The 19142-nt window shown below is 38.7% G+C and overlaps 1 protein-coding gene across 16 annotated transcripts in view; it reads left to right on the forward strand.

Annotated features, from left to right (window-relative positions):
• Nucleotides 1-19142, forward strand: part of LOC310902999 (uncharacterized protein) — a 322682-nt gene that overhangs the window by 239332 nt on the left and 64208 nt on the right. For all 16 annotated transcript variants that reach the window (XR_014587205.1, XR_014587206.1, XR_014587207.1 and 13 more), the window contains 2 exons: nt 9031-9134; nt 11279-11629. The gene's annotated coding sequence lies outside the window, so the exon portion shown is untranslated. The remainder of the gene's footprint in view (nt 1-9030; nt 9135-11278; nt 11630-19142) is intronic.

Genomic DNA, 19142 nt, shown 5'->3' on the forward strand with positions numbered 1-19142 from the left:
TCATCTTCACCACTAATGTTCACTCTCTTAACTACTAGGGATCCTTTCAGTCCTCGTTCCAGCAGGATTAAGAAGGGGCCCTGGCATCAGAGATCTCCACGTACAGACTTCCATAGTTATTCTTCAGAGCTGCTTCCCTGCCAGGCAGCCCCCAGCCTGCACCCTCATTGGAGGTGCTTCCTTCCCAGCTGAAGGACTTTCATTTGACTTTCCTGAATTTTGTAAGGTTCCTCTCAGCCTATTGCACTGATTGCTACAAATGTATGAGCCTGTGTATAATTCCTACACGGGAAAAAAATATCCTTTATTTGGTGAGTCTTGAACAGCTCAGATATACCTCAGGAGTATTCTAATACAAAATATGAATACTGTTACTCTATTGTCCCACCTTGCTACCCTTATGTATGATTTAAATAAAAAACATTCTATAAATAAGTGAACGAGGAAAATAATGAAAGAAGAGAGTATGGAACATTAATTTTATGAAATTGGAAATTTATTTAAATTTATTTTAAATTACTTTTAAATTCTGAAACGTATCTAGCAACATTGCCAGTTTACTACTCAGTTGCTACTTTTAGAATTTACTCCAGTTCAACCACATCTAATTCTTCTAAACATAGTGCATATTAATAACATTTAAAATGCAGAATGACCAAGAGAAAGTGTGGGATTACATCTACCCTGAGGAATTTCATTACAAAAATTAAAAACGCAGGGAAGAAACAAACTCATTTTCTTTCAGTCATAAACATAACCAAACAAAAGTTGAGTTTAAAACAAGTCCCCCTCAACCAACGCACAGATAAAAATGGTGTAAAAGCCAAATTCTCTTTGCAGCCTACGCTTTCTTTTGGTAGCTTCTTTCCAGCCCTATTGCAACTGGACTTCTTTGCTTTTCTCTCAATCTGAAACCTGAGCTCTGACCTTAATTCCAATCCTTAATGTAAACTGATCTTTTGACCTTTTGTTCCATATGTGTATGCATGCTCTACCTGTAAAGAGGGAACCTAGAAAAGAAACTATGTCTGAAAACCTTCACGTGACTCTTCATTCATTGCCATTCAGCAGTGCTCTGCCTCTTTGCTTGATATTGCAAAATTAATGCTGAATCTTAAGCCACCTGTATACTCGTTTGTCTCACTACAAGGTACTTTGGACCAATGCCCCAACAAGCTTCTTGTGATTCAAAAAGTTATTAAGTTTTTCTCTGTACTGAAAAATTACCTTAGAAGTTGTGTAGAGGGTTCCTGTGTTTATTACCACTCAGTAACTACAGAGTGACATGAATCCTGATTAAAGTATGGTTTTGTTCTTTTAAGTCTGTGATCTACAAATCAGTCTCTGCTCTTTCAAAAACCTACAAAAACTGCTGTTAAGATATTTTGCTCTGAAGCTTTAAAAGGAAGATTCCTGAATCAGGATTACTGAGTCCCCAGAAGCTGTATAAGATGGGAACATCTGACATAGCCTGCCATGCTGGAATCAGCCCTAGCAGAAAAGCATTGGTTTTCTTGTTCTTCCAAACATGGAAATATTGGAGTTAACTGTGTAAAAAATCTTAAGGAACAAAGTTTTGGGCAAATAATTTATTTCTCTGAATACTCATTTCACTTTTAAAACTAATTAATACTGAGTTCTTTGAAATAATTCTGTATTTACTATTCATGTCTGGGGAAACAATTTCTCTCATATGAATTCTCACAAGTAGCCTGAATGGGATCCAACTGTGAACTACAAAATACGTCTATCAAAATTCCCACTGCTCTTTTTATCTACACTATTCAGTTAGGAAGAGAATACTACTTAATTTCACGAATGGTTGTAAAGAATCTATTATTCAAGATCATTTCTGAATTTCTTAAGCAAATTAATATTGATTAATCTATTCAAGAACTTTGCACTGTGTGTGAAATTGATCACATTTATCAAAATGCTCCTTTCAAATTCTTCACCATGAGAGTGGTGAGGCACTGTAACAGGTTGCCCAAAGAAGTTGTGGACGGCCCCTCCCTGGAAGAGTTCAAGGCCAGGCTGGATGGGGGCCCTGGGCAACCTGGTTGGCTGGGAGATGTCTCTGTCTATGGCACGGTGTTGGAACTGAATGAGCTTTAAGGTCCCTAACAACCCAAAGCATTCAGTGATTCTAATTCTAACATTTCTGGTAAGAATTGTGGATGTGCCAAGAAAATCTTGATGCTGAGGTCATGGAGTAGATACAGTTGTTCTGTGTGTGGCACAGAATTTCTAATCTTTATGAGCTAGTTACTCTTCTGCTGTCTCGTTTCGTCATACCAGCTCTGGTTGTGTGCAATGTGCTACAGCCATTTCTCAATGTTTTGTGACCAAAAAAACCTGACAACACGTGTTTCATACTTCCTTTTAATGTTTCATGCCAATATGAAGTTTAGTAACTGTAGCTTTAACAGTCTTGAAGCAAGGAATCGGCTGATAGGAACAGAAACCACTGAAATTCAACATGGACAGGTGCAAAGACCTAATGAATGGGAGTGTTGTGGTTTAACCCAACTGGCAGCTAAACACCACACAGCCGTTCGCTCACCCTCCCCCCTCCCTCTCTGGGTTGGGGGAGAGAAACGGGAAAGTGAAGCCTGTGAGTTGAGATAAAGACAGTTTATTAAGACAGGAAAATAATAATAACAATAATAATAATAATAATAATCACAGAATCACAGAATCGTCTAGGTTGGAAGAGACCTCCAAGATCATCTAGTCCAACCTCTGTCCTAACACTAACAGGACCTCCACTAAACCATATCACTAAGGGCTACATCTAAACGTCTTTTAAAGACCTCCAGGGATGGTGACTCAACCACTTCCCTGGGCAGTCCATTCCAGTGCCTAACAACCCTTTCAGTAAAGAAGTTCTTCTGAATATCCTACCTAAACCTCCCCTGGCGCAACTTTAGCCCATTGCCCCTCGTCCTGTCACCAGGCACGTGGGAGAATAGACCAACCCCCACCTCTCTACAGCCTCCTTTAAGGTACCTGTAGAGAGCGATGAGGTTTCCCCTGAGCTTCCTCTTCTCCAGGCTAAACAACCCCAGCTCCCTCAGCCGCTCCTCGTAAGACTTGTTCTCCAGACCCCTCACCAGCTTCGTTGCCCTTCTCTGGACTCTCTCGAGCACGTCCATGTCCTTCCTGTAGCGAGGGGCCCAAAACTGAACACAGTACTCGAGGTGCGGCCTCACCAGAGTCGAGTACAGGGGGACAATCACCTCCCTAGACCTGCTAGTCACACTGCTTCTTATGCAAGCCAGGATGCTGTTGGCCTTCTTGGCCACCTGAGCACACTGTTGGCTCATATTCGTAATGATAATAGTATTACTAATAATAATGTGTACGAAACAAGTGATGCACAATGCAATTGCTCACCACCCGCTGACCAATGCCCAGCCTATCCCCGAGCAGCCGGCCCCCCCACCCCGGCCAGCCACCCCTATATATTGTTCAGCATGACGTCAGATGGTATGGAATACCCCTTTGGCCAGTTTGGGTCAGCTGTCCTGGGTCTGTCCCCTCCCAGCTCCTGCTGCACCCCCAGCCTGCTCGCTGGCAGGACAGAGCGAGAAGCTGAAAAGTCCTTGGCTTGGTGTAAGCACTGCCCTGCAACAATTAAAACATCAGCATGTTATCAGCGCTCTTCTCATCCTAATCCAAAACATAGCACCCTACCAGCTACTAGGAGGAAAATTAACTCTGTCCTAACTGGAACCAGGACAGGGAGCAAGTTCAGCAGAGGACCATGAACGTGGTTGGTGGCTGGAGCACTTGCCCTGTGAAGAGAGGTTGAGGGAACTGGACTGCCTCTGCCTGGAGAATAGGTGGCTTCAAGGGCACCTAACACCAGACCCACCTGTAGTTACAACAAGGTCATCAAGAAGATGGAGCCGGGTGACACACAGTGGTTCAGGTGGGAGCATGGGGGACAACATGAATAAGTTGGAAGAAGAGAGAGGCCTTTTACCCTGGATAAAGGAAAAGTGTTTTCCCCAGGAGGACAGACCATCTGTGGATCAGGTTGCCCAAGGAGGTTGTGTAGTCTCTATTTGAAAAGGTTTCCAAGATTTGACTGGGTAACACCCTGAGCAACCTGGTCTGGTCCCACAGGTGACCCTGTCTGACCGTCCCTTGAGCAGGAGGTTGGTCTGGAGCTCTCCTGAGGTCCTTCCCAACCCAAACTGTCCTATGATCCTAAGCCATCAGTTATTTCTGGCTCAAGATACTTTTTATGGTTTTACTGAAGATGTGGAATTAGTTTTCAAACTTCCAGTGCACCGGAAGCATGTAGCATTTAAGCATGTAGATCACTATGACACTGTCGATACCAGTGTCAAACACAGATAAGTTTTTTGAATATTTATCTGACAGTTTGTTCTTCTTTCTTTCTGTGCCCTTCTGAATGTTACACAAAACTGTTTATTTTGTAGTTTTACACTACAGAGTTTTATACGTCTTTACATCAACATCTAGAGAAGCAGAAGCTAGTCGAAAAAAAAGAGAAAAACTCTCTAAACCTTCAAATGTATTCCATTCTTTTTCTGACTGTTTATAAGCATAGCAGTTGGAGTTAGCTGTCTGATAAGAGGACCTGACAATCATTAAGAAAGTATTTTTCATAAATATATATATATTTAAGATTAGAGATTTCATTTAGAGAAGTCTAATTCACTTCTCAAAAATCAAAATTCAGAGAGAAATAAAGCTAAAAACATGCTTTAAACTCAGATTGTTGCAACTCCAGATTGTGCTACTGATGCGTCTATGAATTGAAAAAAAAATACCAGTTGAAAGGACTGATGTTTAAAGCAGAATTGTGAAGGCAGGAAGGCAGTGTGATAAATAGGCTTGCTGTCTGTGTGTCAGACTGCCTTATGTTGTGTCCTGTGGAAGCTGTCTTAGACAGCCTTACTCTTTTTCTATTTTCTACTAGAACAGCCTTGTTTCTTTTTTTTTTTTTTTGCCTTTTTTTTTCTCTTTGAGTGCTTATTTATATATGCGCCAGTACCTTTCTGTTTATCATAGGCTTTGTATTGAACTTTCAGTTTGGTAGTTGAATATTCATACAGGTCTTGGGGATTACCGTCTATGGGATTACAGGTACAGTCTTATGGTAATGTGAGTATGAATTTTTCCTTGTACTGGTTGACTTTTCAAAACTTCAAGACTTACTCAGCAAACTTCTAGGTTTGAGGGTGTCTCAGCTAGATCTCGTGATAAGAGTTGTCACATTTGCTGTTTTTTAACTTGTTTTCTGGTGGTAGTTACTGTTCTCAGAATTCATAGCTACATAAATGAAGATGCACTATTTTTAAGAAGTATTTTAATGCAGCCATATTTCTTTCAGTTGAGACTGTCCAGGAAAATTTCAGCAGCCTTTCCTGAATGTGTTTTTGAACCCAAACATAGCAATTCCAATATAGTTCCATGAAGTTTGAGTTGTTCACATAATATGGCTTGTTTGTCCGATGGGGAGTCACTGTGTGTGTAACATGTTCCACATCTACTTCACATTAACTGAATACTTTGATTCCCACTTTTACTACCAACTATATGGTGTATATCAGAGGGGAGGACGAACCATTCTTAAGATAGAGATAGATAGATAGGTACTCTTGTTTAAAGTACTTTTCTGTGTGTCTAAGCAAACACAAAGAGCTCTCATATCTCTTCATCAAATGGAGCAAATATGAAGATAATTTGTTTAAACTGATAAACCCCAGGTACTTGATATGACCTGGAAACAGTATGAAACCATGTTTTGTAAGATGCTTGCCTATGAAAATGGTTGGAATTACAGTTTCTTCTTCAGGGTTTCTATTCAATAGTGAAATGTTTCCTGAAATACTTGCAGAAAACATATTCATACCTGCCAAACAAACACTGCTGTACAACTGTTACGATTATTTCCTGACATTGACTTGGAGGATTTAATAACTTTCCATTGCAAAGAAGTTCCATTTTTGTTTGGAGCTTTTTAGAAATGCTGTCAGCATTTGCATTTTCTTTAGCTCTGAGTTACTGTTATTCTCCCTGTTTTAAGTAGTTACCAAAATATTCTTAAAAACTCTACTAATAAATTTTTGGAGAAACATGTACAGTGCTCAGCAGCCTTCCAGAAAACTAGCAATTTAGGAACACCCTTTCCTTGGAAGATTTGAGTGTACTGGGTGGTCTACATTATAAAAGAGAAGATAACCTGATGCTGTTTCTATAGGGGAAAAAAACAAAAACAAACCAACAACAACAAAAACAACAAACATGGATTCAAGGCACTCAGAACTCCACTGGTCAAACAGAAATAAACATAATTCCTGTTAAGTAACCACGAGCAGAAAGTGAGTCTTGCAGAACAAGCCTCATCTCAACACAGCTAAAGACTTTTCTGAGGCAAATAGGTGAGAAAAGACACATACGTCAAAATTAATTTACAAAATGATCTTAGTGTTCACTTAACAGACTGAACAGCTTGTCACTGGAAAAGATGCTCTAAGAAAGATTTGCACTACTGGAGGTTAGAAAGAATGCAGAGCAATTTCAGCAAATGGACAAAAGCATTTTAAGGTTTCGTTAAAGTAATCTGAATATTAAGTCAGTTAATTATTTTTAATGCTTACTTGGTAGAGTTTTTTTGTTTTGTTTTGTTGTTGTTGTTGTTTGCTTGTTTTGGTGCAAAAAGAAAAAGCATCCTGGAAGGGAATGGGAGAATGCATGTTCAAAGTGTTACCTTTATAGGAATGGTGGGGATGCCACCCACTTCCAGTATTCTTTCCCTTTCTGTGTAACACAAACTTATGCAGAACAGCACTGCAGGTAAAACTAGTAGAAGCATAGCTCAACTTTGTATTGTTGTCCACAGCAAAAACTTTATAAATACGTATTTTAGGTAGCCATGGTAAGATACAGGCCCTGACAAAGCTGGATTGGATACTGGTGAGGGATATGGGGATGTTCTCTCACACAGATGTTGTACTAAAAACACATACCTCCCATATGTCACTCAGTATTCCATTTTCCAAGCAGTCTCTGAGGATTTAGCATGTGAGGGTGTGTGGCTGGCAGATGGAGATTTCAAAATAGAGGGTATAGAGAAGGATATGTGTTTTATGAGAGACAAGCAAACGTATTTAAGAGCTCTTTTTATCACAGAGGATTTTGAAGGCTGTGGGAATAACCTGAGTTCAAGGGTCTAAATGAGTATTCATACTATGCTTTGCTTGAGGATAGTCTAATCCTATCTGTCATTGTTACAGGCAGTATGGGTAAGGGGGAAGAGATCTGACTGCTATTTGTAGGAGGTGATACTTGAACTGTGACAGTTATGATGCAGTATGGTCTCAGTGCTAACAACTTACTAGAAAGTAAGTTTCATGTAGAACAGCCTATGTGTAAGAATTTTGAAACTGCAAAGAGAACCCCATGGCCACTGAGTCAGCCAGGCACCAATCTGATTTCTCCTCTAGGTAACTCTTTGAGTCAGTTCTCACTGTTTGTGTGAGTCTAAGTTGAATCGTGCATTTAAGTCTCAGAAGTGGAGGTGAAAGTCCTTAAAAATCTTTCTGTTGTAAATAGGAACATTTTGGCTTAGGTAAGTATCACAAGTAAATTACCCCAAATTAGCCACAGCTACTCTTAAGTATTACAGAATCGTGTAGGTTGGAAGAGACCTCCAAGACCACCTAGTCCAACCTCTGACCTAACACTAACAAGTCCTCCACTAAACCATATCACTAAGCTCTACATCTAAACGTCTGTTAAAGACCTCCAGGGATGGTGACTCAACCACTTCCCTGGGCAGCCCATTCCAATGCCTAACAACCCTTTCAGTAAAGAAGTTCTTCCTAATATCCAACCTAAGTAACACATAGAAAGTTTGGTTTAAAACCATAGCAGTTACACAAGTACCTAAAACTTCATTTGTTTTGTCAGGTTCACACCAAAAATCATGCTGTGAGGAAACTGACTGTTACTAGAGAATGCAAAGATAAGACGTAAGGTCTGACTGCTTGAAGAATAAATTAGCAATAAATAAATATATTTTGATTAGGATGATGTTAGTAAATCATTATTAATGCTACATGTTGAAGATTATATTGGTAATTACTTTGATAAATAGGACATACCTCTTTCCACTTGTTTGTCATGTGTTGTCAGTAAGCTTAATAATCTTTGGTTCTGAACCCACTGAAAATCATTTTCTGACCATGTAAAACAGTAACTGCTGAATTTTTCTAACCCTGTCTCTTTAATAATGACTTCTTGGAAGGATGTATTTTGTCATTTGACTAATGGCTTTAAGTGAAGTTTTCTTGCTTTCTTAAATCAGACTTAGAATTAGTGATTACAAAATAAGCGTTTGACTTCTTTAAAGATTTCCATATCACATGGATTTATTGCAGCAGTACAACAACCTTGCCTTAATCCAAAATGCAGAACATCAGCATATCCAATTTTTTGTAGCGAGAGCAATTTATGCAAACTTCATTAGATCTGAACATTCAGCAGTTAAGGATAACATGAAATATCTAAATACCTCATATCTTTTATTATACTGTCCAAGCTACTGATACTATCTAGATGTAGAAAGGTTATCTAAAACAAGTTCTAGTAGATGATTCCTAGATCTCAGGTATATCAAAGTCAAATGGGCAATTATTGTTGAAAAGGTAACATGGGTAGTGAGCAAGAATTATCCACAAAAAATAAAAAATAAAAAATTCATCCTCAAATATTTAAAAACAGTAAGAATTTTTAGTTATTGTGGGAATTCTTATTCTTTTCAGGTTTTGGTCAGTGTTTTTCAAGATCATGCATATTTTGCTTAAAAAAATCTATTGATTTTCAAGTCTATTTTCTTCCATGGTGTACCATGACTCTCCCCTAATAAATTATCATTTCCAGTGAAGCAAGCAGATTTCACGTAGTAACTTCTCCCTCATAAAGAACAATTGTATTAAAAGTGATGCTAGTGAACCTGAAGATTTGAATTTTGTTGTTTGAGCCAAACAGGGATTTGAATCTGATTCTTCTGGCATTCAAGATCGCTGGGGTACATGCTGCAGAGAACTTGGAGATGACTGTCAAGCACTACAGTAACTGCTGCACTACAGTTGGTAAGCCCTCATGAGAGGCAGGACTTGTGAGCAGAGGCACAGCGCATCACTAACATGTTAATACTATTCTGTGCAGATGTACCAGTCAGCACTAGCTTGACCTTCCTGCCCTGCCATGTCCACTGCAGACATATGCTCAGTTTTGATTTGCTTTTTCAAAGTAAATTCCTAGTGGCTTTGGGTTAGAAAGAGACTTGAAGAAATTGTGACTGAGGCAGAGACATCTAAATCTGGAATAACAGCTGGATGAGCTGTGACCTGCTTGTCCCATTCATTTTGGAGTAGCGCTAGCTCAGCTCCAGTGACAATGTCAGCACAACATAGTATCATTCACAACATAGTATCAGTCCTTTCAAAAGAAAATGATATATGGAAGAATCACAGGTTTGCATGTTGCTTCATTCTCACATAATAGAGACCTCACAATAGCCTTAGCACTGACCCAGCACAGACAAATGCTGACTGTAAGGTAAGGCTAGCTGGAAGAAAGCTAATATATTTAACACTCCCATTCTGTCTAGAATTGGTGATGTTTTTGTATCAAGATGTGTCTGAAATATTTCACACCTGAAATGCAGTGTACAGGCATCTGGGAAAACAAAATGGGAACCATGAGCAGCCAGTATATATGAATTTGTCCAGATAACACTCAAAACTGTAATAGTGTAAATGCCTGATGTAACTGTAATAGTGTAAATGTCTGATACATGTAACAAAAATGTGGCAGAAAAGGCAATTGGCATAGCAGTTTGAGAGAAGAACCAATAATAAGAGCAAGTTGGATTTCAAAGGTTGGAAATATGTGGGCAGGACAGGAATTAGAAAGAATCTTTAGCCTTCAATGATTAAGACAGCTTTTTCGAAATATTCTTCCAGGGCATCTAAAAGGAGCAGAGTGTTAGAAATTAGCTCAACCAGAAGCTATGGTTTTGATGCAGGAATATTAAGTGAAATTCTGTAGATGACTTGTGAAGGTAAGGCTGAATGTCTCAACCATCTGGTTTTGGCATTAAAATGTCAGGCGTGAAACTATTCGTAGCTATTGAAGGTTTGGTTATGAACTGGATCATACACAGTAAAATTTCAATAAGCTGAGCATAGTTATAAACTGTGTTGTAGAAGCTATAACAGTACAGTATGGTTTGGGACTGAGAATTGTAGACCTTGATCACTGTAACACAGCTTCTTAATCATAAATACTGTAGGTTTTTTATTGAGTTATTAGAAACAACAATAAAAAGGCAAGTTGTTGTAATAGATACACATCATATAAACTGCTGTGAAATTGAGATGGTTATTATTCATTTGCTGTAGTTAGAGTGGATCATACTGTGATGCTTTGGAAATTGCTTTACCTACAAATCTGCGGTCTTGGCATAAGTGGGGACTGTGCGATTTGGTATCACAGTGTAAAAACAAAGCTGTAGTAGGAATGCATCACTCAGTGACATTTTATATCTTGGCTGACATTTTTCTTTTTTCCCCAGGAAAAGTTAGTGGATTGAAATTTCTCAGTGAATAACTGATACCGTTTTCCATACTCATTCATAACTGAACAATATGAAAGTTACAGTATGTGACAGTGGATTCTTTCAAACAGTTATCAGTAGACAAACTAAAGAGATAGGTAAAGGTTTGTTCAGAGGATCCTGTGAGCCATATTCACTACCTGTTCTTTATTCAGAGGGTGGTGAGCCACTGGCACAGGCTGCCCAGAGAACCTGTGGCTGCCCCATCCCTGGGGGTGTTCAAGGCCAGGCTGGATGGGGCTTTGGGCAGCCTGGGCTGGTGGGAGGGGTCCCTGCCACCCCTGCAGGGGGTTGGAACTGGATGGTCTTCAAGGTCCTTTCCAACCCAAACCATTCTATGAATATTGAAACAGAAACAGAACAAAGTGTCATTGCCTTTATTTTTTTTTAAATACTGACCTTTAGGAAATTTCCCTATATTTCGGAAATAATAGCTTGCAGTTGATGCATAGCAAGTATTTGAGATAACAATTAGTTTTCTGTGCACTGCAGAATATCTGCAGCACCTGAGATATTGCTATGGGTAGCAGCCAATCCTGAGGTACTTCTGAAAGACAGGCAGTCTCCTTCCCCCAGTCTAATGTGGCCTCATTCTCTCTCCCACCTGTGCTTGAGAGCCAACAGGAACCACCTGTGTAACATGCATAGCCTACCCAGCAGCAGGGTTGTTGTCCTGGAGAACTTCTGGAGAAACTGTGATAGAAGAGGCCTAACAAAGTGTGCTTGACACACAGAGAAGGAAGAGTACTCTGCATCTTACAAGTCCTTCCCCTGAGGACATTCTCCCAGCACAACAGAAGCCAGTATAGAGTAAGATGGAGAGCCATGAGCACAGTGTTGCAGCTGGTGCTTGAACTGCCTGTGGAAGTCCCTCATGGTGATAAAAAGGAATGAGTGACCCTTGTTGCAAGTCTGGGTATTTTGGACTGGGACTGGAAGAGCAAACGTGAGCCTATGGAAAACCAGGTAAGAGAACAGGGGCGGGGAGATACAAACATTGAGGGTGCAAAAATGTCAAGTAGCCCAAAAATGGTTTTGAGCTTTCCTGAGGATGTATATGAAACTCCTAATGAGATATATGGGAGCCTTTCCTTTGCAGGTGTAGTAGGATTATTCCTGATCAGAGAGAAACAACTAAGAGTAACAAAAATAGCTTTGTCAGTATAATTGTTTACCGTAAGGATGTTTGCTGATTCTGCTACAGCAGACACATCATGTCTTTTTACGCTGACCAACAGGACTAGCAAAAACGTATGGTTTTAACTTTAGTAACTACTGCCACCAGGCAAGGGACAGCAATGAACCCTGACATCTCCTAAGGTAAGCACATTGCGAGTCTTCGTAGGAATCTGTTGCTAATGCTTCACTGTGCAGAAACACCATACAGCAGGGAATTTGGGATGTTATATGTCTATGCAGGACACTTGTATTTGGAACCAGATAAAAGACTGTAGTTTTCTTTCATGTGTGGTGTGGGTGTATTTTTTTTGTTTGTTTGTTTTCCATCTGCATTTTGGGCTAGAATGATACTTCTTGCCTTTAGAAAGAGAGAAAGGGTCCCTCCCATAAAATGCTCCTAATATTAGTCACTTCTGTACAGCTCTGTCTGCAGAAAATACCCCATCAAACTGTTCTGCCTTAACTCCTTGAAAGCTACAGGCAGCCCTGCTGGAGAGAGATTGGGCTCAGAATATAGCTTTGGTCAATAAAACTGTCTCTCAAGGATTTCTTCTGGCACAGAGCGCACCTTTGTTATAGGCTGTTGGCCCCCTACCTGAAATGCAAGGATGTATAACAGAGGTTGGATGGAATCAGGAGGTTAATATAACATAGTATTACTTATTACAACTTAATGTTCTTATGTGCTTAATATGACTTAATGTTCTTAATGTTCTGTATGCTTATGTGTGTGTGCTCAACATGTACCACCTGCTTTTCCGCTCACACACATGAGGCTTGTAGATGGACATCTGCAAGATTCAGAAGGATATGTAAATATCTGTTAAAACAGATTCTTCGATTAGTTATCAGACACTGCTGTGTGGATTTTAGTAGTAAGTCATAGTTGTATTCAACTAAAACCACATTCAGAAGCATAAAAGGTGCCCTTACTCTCAGGCAACTATTTCTGCTGTAAAAGCTATGGCTTTGCTGGAAGTTTTATATTAGTGTTATAGATACGCTGTTTTCTGTTTTCTTCCCCACCTTAGTGGTTTGTGAAATGAGTGGTCCAGTATGCCCTATATTCATGTATTAATAGATGGACAAATAGTACAGGTACTGAGCAATCAACTTTGTCTTACTGTGTCTCTACTTTGCCATCTTCAAGTTTTGTAGTGTTCTGTCTTTTTGATGTTGTATGTATTAGTGGTTGGAAATGCTGATGTTCCTAAAACTGCCACTTAGTTAAGAGCTTAAAGGCTAGCCGGAATTATCTTAGACTATATTATGGTCATGATAAACTTTAATTCTTATATAAAGAATTAAATTATATATTTTAATTCTTTACCTAATAAAAAATATATTTATGGTTCAAAAAGAAATGCATGTTCCAAAATAACTCCTTCCTTCTATCAGGATTTAGTTATGTAATGAAGACAAGATAAAGCAAACACTTTTGAAGATGTGCATTTATTACAAATTATATTGCTTTGTTACGTAAAATAACTGGTAAAATTTCTGTCCTGGTTTCAGTTAGGACAGAGTTAATTTTCCTCCTAGTAGCTGGTAGGGTGCTGTGTTTTGGATTAGGATGAGAAGAGCGCTGATAACAGGCTGATGTTTTAATTGTTGCAGAGCAGTGCTTACACCAAGCCAAGGACTTTTCAGCTTCTCGCTCTGTCCTGCCAGCGAGCAGGCTAGGGGTGCAGCAGGAGCTGGGAGGGGACAGACCCAGGACAGCTGACCCAAACTGGCCAAAGGGTTATTCCATACCATCTGACGTCATGCTGAACAATATATAGGGGTGGCTGGCCAGGGTGGGGGGCCGGCTGCTCGGGGATAGGCTGGGCATCGGTCAACGGGTGGTGAGCAATTGCACTGTGCATCACTTGTTTCATACACATTATTATTATTATTATTATTATTATTATTGTTATTATTATTTTCCTGTCTTAATAAACTGTCTTCATCTCAACTCACCGGCTTCACTTTCCCATTTCTCTCCCCCATCCCAGAGAGGGAGGGGGGAGGGTGAGCGAACGGCTGTGTGGTGTTTAGCTGCCAGCCGGGTTAAACCACAACAATTTCCCAAACTAGCAATAGTAATTTTGGCACTGAGAAAGAGAGAAATGATCAGGAGGGATAGCATTTTACTGTGTTGAAAACAAGTAAGATTGGTAAGAGGCTATCAGAGGAAGAAACATTAAAAATAAATGAGGCAGCATGGAGATGTTTTCTTATTTTTCTCAATAAAACTAGAAGATGGACAGCTGACGATTGACCCTATAGAGCTAAGAAAAAGATGTGTCCCAAGCATAACTAGAGGAAAAAAAATGTTCTTAACAGATTGAGTAGGTTAATAATTTATATGAACTCCTTTTCAGACCCTCAGTTGCTATCACAGGGTCAAGTCAAGACTTCTTGCCACAATTAAAGTGTTTAATGATTTTATTTTTTATGATACGCTTACCCTCTCTGTCAAAATCTTTAAGAAATGCCTGAAAGATTTTACTAATGTACATAAATTTAGGAGACAACAGGATAATATATTTTTTTTTTGAATTTTTTGAATTGGTAAGAAAGTGGATTTTTTCCTTTAGTGGTAGAGAAAACAATTACTTGCTTACACAATTTCATTTTCAAGAAACTTTTATTTCATTAATTGTCTGCCTTAATAGACATTGTGTTCCATCCAACTTTATATAAAAGCTCTGTCAAAGCTTAAATCCAATCTAAGCTATCATTTCTAGATTAGTAGTACCGGTATGATAAAACTTCCAGATATATTTTATTCTTCAAAATAACATTTTTTCACAGTTAGTTCAATAGTTAGGGTGAAACAGCATCTGAAATATTAAGTGTACTGCCTCACAGTTCTTCCTAACTTTCTTTTGTACATAACAGGACCGCTAGAAAGTTTCATTTGTCTTTCATCAGTTAATTACCAATAGTACAATAGTGTTTAGTCCCTATCTCAAAACACCCCTACATTTGGCAAAGGGAGCAGTGCCATTCTTTCCAGACTATTTTCCTACACAGAAGATGCTTGTGATCAAATGAAGAACATATAGCAACAACATAGTGTATTACTTTCCTCGTGCAGTTAAATTCCCAAAGAAGAACTGAGGGGCAAATTTAATTTCATGGTAATAAGCAAGGATGTACAATGCCAAAGGAGAATCGAATCTTTCCTGATTTTTCAGCTTTATGCTTACCTTTGTTTTTCAGATGTAGATTAGGAGCTGGAAGATGCGCTCCTAAAGCACTTTCCTCCAGTTGATGGTTAGTTCATTGAAAAATGCCTTCTAGTGGGTGGCATCCCTGCCTATGGCAGGGGGGTTGGAACTAGGTGATCTTCAGGATCCCTTCCAACCCAAGCCATTCAGCTTGGTCAGCCTAACTTAGGAGGCAGTAATGGGTAGGAATAAAGGTAAAACCTCTTTAAAGCAGTATTACAAAGCTACCTCTTCCTTGAACTCACAACTGAAGGAGGCAATGAGAAGCAGTAGAAGCATGGTCCAGCCTGTAGCCTTAGCAACTGGCATTAGCAATAGCTAATGAAGGACAAAACTCCAGGTATTTTCTTCCTAATGTGCCTAAGTATTCAGCTGATGAATAGCATCAACCTTCAGACTTCTACCAAATCACTAATTAAATGCCTTCCACACAACATAATTAATACAAATTAGAAAAATCAGTCGAATTTTATTAGTACATACAAAACTGTGTCTAACGCTGCATTAAAGCAGCATTTACTCTACCTGCCATTCAGTCATTCGCCATTGTTTTATTTTTAGTCTTTCCTGCTCTCTTCCATTTTCTAATGTTTTCCTAACATCCAGTTCATTAAAGCTGAAGTTTAAAAGCTTGAAAATATTAATGATGTATTTTGTTTTTTAATTTAAGCCATGTGGCAATTTGAATTTTGGTTCATACTACTGAAGACAAATTATCATTAGTGGAAGCAAGTGTTTTCAATGTTGTTTGAGTTTGTTTTAATCTGTCACATTCAGGGACGTCCCAGTGGTTTCTGAATGAGAGAAATTTGCAGATGAATGCCTGTCCCTGTGGTTTCTGCCAAGAAGGTAGAAGACTCGAGAAATGTAGTATCTGGAATGATGAGCAGAGACAGTGAAGAAAAGTAGATGAGGCAGGAAGGAGAGTTTGCCAGGATTGTTAAACTACATTGGAGCTGGAAGGAGGGCTAGGCATGTGGAGAACACAAGCAGTGTGTCTGTGTGACAGGCTCCAAGATCCGGTTGTTAAGATAGGTAAGAAACTAGAGGCCTGACCTGTTTGATTTAAGAAAAAAAAAAAAAATAGAAGCTGTCATTCCCTATTGTTCTTTAGGTTTTGTAGGGAGGTTTCTCTAGTGCAAGAGAAGTCTGTATCCCTGGGATGAACATAACATGTTGACTGGCAAGATGCATCTTCTAAAGCATTTTTTTGCTCCCATCCTCTTTAATTTTTTTTTTATTGCTTAAAGCTTCAATAAAATTCCTAAAAATATCCTTTTCCTTAGAATGCTAGAGACTTATCTGTGAATGCGCTTGCTTATAATTTTCTTCTTCTCTTCTTCAGAAACCTTGTAGCCTGGTACCATTTTTCTTCCAAGTCCCTTCCAAACCATTCTTACAGATCTGTTGCTCTGGAATCATCACTACTGTCACTCACCAGTACAAATCCTTCCTTTCTTCGTTGTGAGCACTTAGATAGTACCCATTCTCATGAAATTCAGTAGTTTTCAGCTATTTCCATGTTTCTGTCTCCACTGTTAATTATATGGTGTTCCTTGGTACACTATACCTTGAGAAGTGAGATATTTTATGTTTATGTAAACAAACTAAAAGTAAATAAGCTTACTCATAAGTGAATAAATACCAGACATTTTACATAAATACTTAGTGTTTCAGGGAATTGAACAAAAGCAAGTAAATTGTCTTCAATTGCCAGAATCCAGGTAGTGAGCTGCAATAAATATAGCTTCACTGTTGTTGTGACGTTTTGTTTCCTTACACATTCCTGCCTCTTGATCCATCATGGAAGAAGGAACAGCAAAAGGAGAGGAGTTGGTAGCGCAGGATCTAGAACAAATACGTTGGAGTGAACTGTCTGTGAAATGTTCCTTTCTTCAACATTGATACTTCTCTCTTGTTCACAGACAAAAATAATTGTAGACACTGTGATTGTGTATTTTATTGCTAAAGTGCTTAATAAGACACTGGACTTAAAAATGGAAAGCAAAGAATAGTCCTCACTTGAAAGGCATAAGTCTAGCAGTTAATGTAGCTGTTACATTTTTACCAGGATGTCTTCCATGTCCAACCTTGTGAAGTTGCTGATAAAATTTTAGGAAAAAGTGTATTTTTCTGTCTTCAGATTTCTCTTCCTCTTTAATTTTGGTTTTGAAAGTTGTATTTTGGTTTGGGGAAAAGATGAAAGCAGAAGGACAGTTAGCTTCAGCAAGAAATGCATAAAGACACTTTAGATGGGAGTGGGTGTAACAACATGTAGATTTTTTGTGAATGCACAGTACACTTCAGGGAAGATAGGTTTTAACGGTGATCCAAAAAACTATTATTAAAATTATGCTGTCGCTTATTTTGAAATGTCTTACAAGTGCTGTGGGTTGTTTTCTGGATGAGTGATGAAGTGTTTTGAAACCGTTCATATGATATATATGAGTAAGAGGAAATAGCTAAGATATGTATGTGCAAGGCTTAATAAGCACATAGAGCTTATTTTCAGAACAGTCTGTTCTGAATTCATCAGTTGTTTGGATCTTAGTTATAATTTAGAATATTTGAAATAGAAATATAATGCTAGTCTTTATGGAGGCCTTTTGAAGTGTTTTTCATAAATTTCTGTTTTCAGTTAAGGGATGCGTTACTCTGTAAAATTGGCAATTGCGCTATGGTTGATGCTTAACAGATAACTTTAAACTTCGCTAGGAACAATATCCTTTAGTGATGTGCATTGTTAAAGAACTTCTCATTACACAGCTGTATTTCTGATATTATGAATTCAAGGAAGTTGCTCTTCCAGCAACATTTTTCCACACCGTTGGAAGACTCTCCTTTGTGATGCTCCATGTTACAGATAGCTACTGACATAGCTTTGCTGTCAGCAAAATATATTGCTGAGCTGCTAATAGCAGACTTAGCAATGCCATTCCATTTCTAGTTGCCTAATTACTTCAAATCTGCCTTTCTCAGAAAACATGTCTATCTGTTCTGGTAACCTTGGAACTGGAATTCCTTGTCTTTAACACTTTACTAACATTTTGGTCCTAGCTGATGAAGGACAACAAGTGTAGTCTGCTACCTATTACTTATGTAATTCTTAATAAAACAAATACCCCAGAGTTTTTCCTCTTTGTGTTTTTGAAAGTTTGAAGCGCATCTAATGGGGTTACATCAGCATGCAGACATTTCTATAACTACAGATAAATTCTTAACCATATTAGTCCCAACAAATGTGCAGGAGTAGAAACACTTTATTCCAAGGCTTTACCTACAGAATGGTTAGATTCCAATACTAAATAATGGTGAGATATGTCAATATGCTGGTCGTTGTTTTGCATTAAACAGCCTAAAGCAGGGTTCAGCTTTCTGATCTGCGCTTGAGGAGCCAGCTAGTATGCCCTTGTGATCATGTCTTATTTGTGTTTTATAATTTGCACCAACAATTGAAAGTTGTTATTTTACATGGAGATAGCTTAGTGTTTCTTAATGGTAAAAGAAACACTAAAGGACTTGTATCCTGCATTTGTTCTGAATCCCGATTTAAATCAGAGCTCCTAAGTACATCAAGGAATACAAGTGGGCAGCTAGATCAATTATTAACAACCACCTTCTATTTAGAAAAATGAGTGAGTTCTGTGGAGCAATTAGATTGTATTTGTTATCTCATCTGGCAGAAAGCAATCTGAAGAATAAAATTGACCAAGTAATAAATATGAATCAGTAGTTATAAATAGTTCAAATAATCAAGGCTTCTGATGAAGGGTCATTCCAAAGGGCTATGAAAGCAGTTGCTGTGCTGCTAAAGAATGTGACCAGCAGTGGTTGGTGCTGGCACTGGGGGGCTGTGGGGTAATTTGAATTGCTGACACAGTGGTGGCACATTTCCTTGTAGTGCTGGAAATTGAATTGCATGTTCCTTTCTTTGGCTTCATGAGTTAGATAGCTTGTAACTATGTTGGGAGTATATACTAAAATAACTGTGATTTGATAGGTGTACACAAAACCAAATGAAAAGCATAAACAGGATTCAGTTGTTCAGTACATGAATGAGGTGGATCATGTTATGATAGTGA

The sequence above is a fragment of the Anser anser genome, assembly GCF_964211835.1.
Source record: "Anser anser genome assembly, chromosome: 7".
NCBI lineage: Eukaryota > Metazoa > Chordata > Aves > Anseriformes > Anatidae > Anser > Anser anser.